The 4,931-nt window shown below is 38.9% G+C and overlaps 1 non-coding gene across 1 annotated transcript; it reads left to right on the forward strand.

Annotated features, from left to right (window-relative positions):
- The first annotated feature begins 290 nt into the window (after positions 1 to 290).
- LOC128576639 (U6 spliceosomal RNA) lies at positions 291 to 397 on the forward strand. Its single transcript, XR_008377470.1, has one exon. It is a non-coding gene; the product is annotated as a U6 spliceosomal RNA (small nuclear RNA).
- The last annotated feature ends 4,534 nt before the right edge of the window (positions 398 to 4,931 follow it).

Raw genomic sequence — 4,931 nt, forward strand, 5'->3', positions numbered from 1 at the left:
TCCATTATAATTTATTCCTGAGGTCATCTTTTGTCCATCCCTTTCAGACTCCCCCACTGACTTTCTAATGTTTAACATAATCAAACATATTGATATTTCACATGTCACAAGATAGCACAGAGCACTATCATTGGAAATGCTTGTGGGCTGTGATGCTATATACGTATTTTAAAATGGTAGGCGTTGTTGCTTTTGTCTTTAATTTTTTTTCATATTAGTTAAAAATATGAGATCACCAGAGAACTTTTATTCAATCACACCTTTCTTTAGGTATTTTTGTTCTTTCTCGCTTCAGCAGCACATACAGTAAAAAAGAAAAATTGGAACAATACAGAGAAGATTAGCATGGCCCCTGTGCAAGGATGACATGCAAATTTGTAAAGCATTTCATAAAAAAAAAAAAAAAAGCATTTAATAGAAGTTTGTTAGTGATCAATGGTAATAGTGACCTTTCAGGAAGTGACTCATACCACTAAACTTCTGGGGGCAATTTAATCCATAAAAGAAAGCATTTTTGGTGAAAAGTTTTGATTAAATAAATCCATGGCATAGCTTTATTCTAGCTGAAAATCAAGAATGCTTTCTTTGATTTCCCTCCTGGAGACCATTTTTCTCCCTCTAATCCAAACCGAGTTGCTAATGATTTGACCCATTCTACTTGTACCTTCTTTGACAAATCTGTGCCCAGAAGTGATCAGGGAAGTCAGAGTGAGCTGTTAAGAATGTATCAGCTCCTTTCAGCATCTCTGCCAATGGAACTACCTGCCTTTCTTACCAACCTCCCTTTCTCTCCAGTGTGAATCTCGTATTTCTGACACTAGGAGACCCTCCATCAGTAAACCAGCGAGCAAAGGAGTAAGCCTTCCACGGATGCTCACGATCTTTCACTTGGCCACAGACCATTTGGTGAGGAGCAGTGCTGTAAGTGTAAGTAAAAGGCACTCACCCCAGGCTCGGTCTATTTAAAGATAACACCCTTTAGGGTCTCCTCTATGTTGGTCCCAAATCCCAGAATCATGTCATTTAGAACAATGGGAATCTTGGATGCTTTTTGAAAATTAAATTTAAAAAGACTTCTATAGTTGGGTTATTTGGCTGTAATTTGGTTTTAGCCTAAATATGCTTGCTCGCATTTAGTTTATCCTCAGTCATTTCTGTTCGTGATGCCAAATGTAACTATACATTATTTTCAGTATAAAATGCGTGAAATGATTTTGCCTGTAGAAGTACTTTCAAGGCTTGTGGCTGAAGAAAATAATAAAGCAGATAGTTTTAGGAAAGTCTGGGGAAAACAGAACAGCTAATGAAAATACAGACTTGAGGGCGGCGCCTGTGGCTCAGTCGGTAGGGCGCTGGCCCCATATACCGAGGGTGGCGGGTTCAAACCCGGCCCTGGCCAAACTGCAACCAAAAAATAGCCGGGCGTTGTGGCGGGCGCCTGTAGTCCCAGCTGCTCGGGAGGCTGAGGCAAGAAAATCGCGTAAGCCCAGGAGTTGGAGGTTGCTGTGAGCTGTGTGAGGCCACGGCACTCTACCGAGGGCCATAAAGTGAGACTCTGTCTCTACAAAAAAAAAAAGAAAATACAGACTTGAGGGGAATGGAATCCTAATTTCAGAGAAACCTGAAGCTCTTCATGGAAATGTGGAAGTACAGAAGGGTACTGATCAGAAGCTTAATAAGCCTTGGGGTCTGGTGTCTGCGTTTGTTTCTCTAGTCCTTATTTTATGAGCTCTGAGAACTCAGTCTGTTCTTAGTTCTGTCTCAATCGGCTCATTTGTCAAAATTAGGCTGTCTTTTATGTGAGTGTGAAATCTGAAAATGTACTTAAAGAGTGTGCTATGATCATTGGCATCTGGTAATCACTCAGTAAATGGTGGCTGTGATTATCAGCAGATTTCTAAAACTTTGATTCAGGGGCCTGTGGTAAAGAGGGAAGGAAGAAAAGGAGGTGGAGAACGGAAGAGCAGAGAGAGGGAAGGCGGGAGGAGGGTGGGGTCATGGTGTGTGACACGCCTTTTGGGGGTGGGACACAATTATAAGAGGGACTTTAACTATACCATCACTGTAACCTGGTTCTTTGTACCCCCAATGAATCCCCAACAACAAAAAATAAAAATTAAGAATAGCTTGCAAGTTTTAGGGTTGAGGTGAGAAGGGCTATTCGATATTTGTAAAAATATTATCTAACAATTTTAAAATATAAATTATGTTTATTCAAAAAAAGAAAAAAATGATAGGAGTTCTGAGAGAGTCAAACAGGCAGGATTTGGTGGAGTAAGTGGCTATGAAATGAGTTGGGGTGAGTTCCCAAGTACACTGATCAACCCCACATCTCCATCATCTGTCCTGGCACCTCCTTCTCCTCCCTTTCTCTGGCATTGTTGTTCTGGGTTCCTTCTGCTTCCTCTAAATTCACACACACACACACCCCAGTCTGGGTAAGTACTGAATTTGATTTAAAATAAATGAAGCAAATAAAAGGGAAAAGATGTTATCATCAACCGTTCCTGCATCCTTCACCCAATCTAATGGATAGTCTGGCTACTGCTATCGTCATATCATGGGATTCAGGACATGAAGATTGTGGATGAAAATCAAAAATTAAGTCCTGTTAAGTCAGCAAGTTAGCAGCTCTGTTAGTCGCTCTCCAGCAGCACCCCTCCCACACGCATAGTCTGTCCAAAGAGTCTGTTGATGAGCTAAGATATTTGGGGGGAGCTGGGCCGAGCATGGGGTTCAGGCCCAGGTTGCTAGGGATGGACATGTTCTTAGTGTTGTGCTCCACCACCCAGAGAAAACAAGGAAAGGAGGTGGGGAGAGGGAGAGAGGCAAGGTGAAGGAGGAGATAGATGTTTCTATTCCCCAGCACAAGTTGGCATCATCCTTTGTCTCCTGGGCAATGGAATAGAATTCTTATGGCCCAAACCTCACTAAATTCCTACGAAAGCAACCAACTCAACTAATACATATAGCATGGAATCTGGCTTCTTCAGATTCAACAAAAAGAGAGACTAGAGACTTAGTAATTCAGAACATACAACATAATACACAAATGACATCACCTTTCTTTTGCTAAATTCTATTGGTTAATGACAAGTCCCAGGTCTTGTCCATGTGCAAGGGTGCAAATTATACAAGGCGTGAACACCAGGAGGTGGGACTAAATGAGGGCCAGCCTTGGCTTCTATCAGCCACATAATCCTATCAGCGCCTACACACACTCTTCATTGGCAGAGAAAAATTCCAGTCAGGTCCCCATATGGAATCTTTAAGATATATTAAAAATTCCATTTCTGTATTATTATCTATCTTAATAGTATTTAAAAGAATTTTGATAGATATTATTTCTTGATAGACTGCTGTCTTTGGTGTTAAGTATCTTCATCTTAGAAGTTCTTCATTAGTTCATCAAAAAGGCTCAGGAAAGACTTTTTTTACATTTTCTATTTTTAATTTTAATTGAAGTTTATTTTTATATTTGCTACCTTGTTGCTATTACATGACAGTGTAGTGAGGTGTCACAGAATAAACGCATACATTTAATAAACTTTAAAAGTCTCAAAATTTCATAATCGTTTACAACAGCATAATTCCTTTTCAGTTTTCATCAGAGTGGGCTAGTTGCCTCACCCCTCATGTATTGCTTCTGGCCTGAGAATTCTTAGTCAACATGTCCTTTCCGGTTTTTAAAATAAATGCTACTTTTTCTTGGATTTGTGGAGCAGTACATGATGCAAAGTGGATTTATTTATTTATTTTTAACCTCGGCTGCCAATAACACCAGCTGTTAGGCAATGTAAACCCAAAGAAATGCTTTCACACTGTTTTTTCCTTCACCTGACAAATCAATGACAGGGGTAGCAAGAAACCTATTACCCTGTGTCTCTTTGGAAGCCTGGGGAATATGTTTAACTGAATTTGCTTTTATCAATTCAAAAGGCAAAGGATAGTTTCTCTGTTCAGAAGAATAACGAGCTTCCAAATGAACACTCCAGTATAATTAAGAATAACAAACTTTAATCTGTGTAACTACATAAAACCTTTGAAAGTTATCATGGTTGAATACAAATTTGTAATTTCTCTTCTGGCCATCTCAGCATTCCTGGATACTTGCAACCAGAAGTAATGCCATCTCTCTGCTTTGACAACAGGAAGCACCAGTGATTTTCCCCTGGGCTCCCTGACAGTAATTTCACATTTCTATGATATCCCAGAACCTCCCACATAAGAATATGGAAAGTACCAAATAAAGTTTATCGAGTACATGAATGACAGATTTAATGAATGAATGTGTATTGTAATTTCTAAATATATATAGTAGAACTTCCATACTTGAATACCTCCCAATACTGACCATGTCCTTCAGTTGACCTAATTTTCATAGACTGATGTGTATCACATGTACTCAATGGAAGGTCTTTATGTCGGCCACCTCTGCATGTTGACCGGTTTATTATAGTCCTTTGGATGGTCAACTTGCAGAGTTTCTACTGTAATTAATATTGGTAAATTTTTGAATACAGATATTTAATATAGAATCATAAAGTATTATTTATCATTTAGCCTTGCACAAATTTGTTAGATTTGCCTTTTAAGGACTGTAACTAGATATAGTGATGGGCAAGACACTTGTGGCCAAATACTAGAAATAAACAATCATATATTGCCTTATGCATAATCGTAGCTTTTTTCCCGGAGTAATTAAGAGTTTCAGGAAAGCAATGTCAACCAGAATTAAATTCACAGACTGAGACCTTCTTGCCATGAACATTAGTTGTATCGATTTAATGTTTTTTAGTGTGTATGAAACAATTTGTTATCAGACTGTATGGAGTACTAAAAATGATTCTAGACTTGGAGTGAAAAGGATTCACTTTGAATTTTGACTCCATCCCATAATGTTTCTCTTATACTTATCTCCATTGACTGTT

This window comes from Nycticebus coucang, chromosome 24 (genome assembly GCF_027406575.1).
Source record: "Nycticebus coucang isolate mNycCou1 chromosome 24, mNycCou1.pri, whole genome shotgun sequence".
Lineage (NCBI taxonomy): Eukaryota > Metazoa > Chordata > Mammalia > Primates > Lorisidae > Nycticebus > Nycticebus coucang.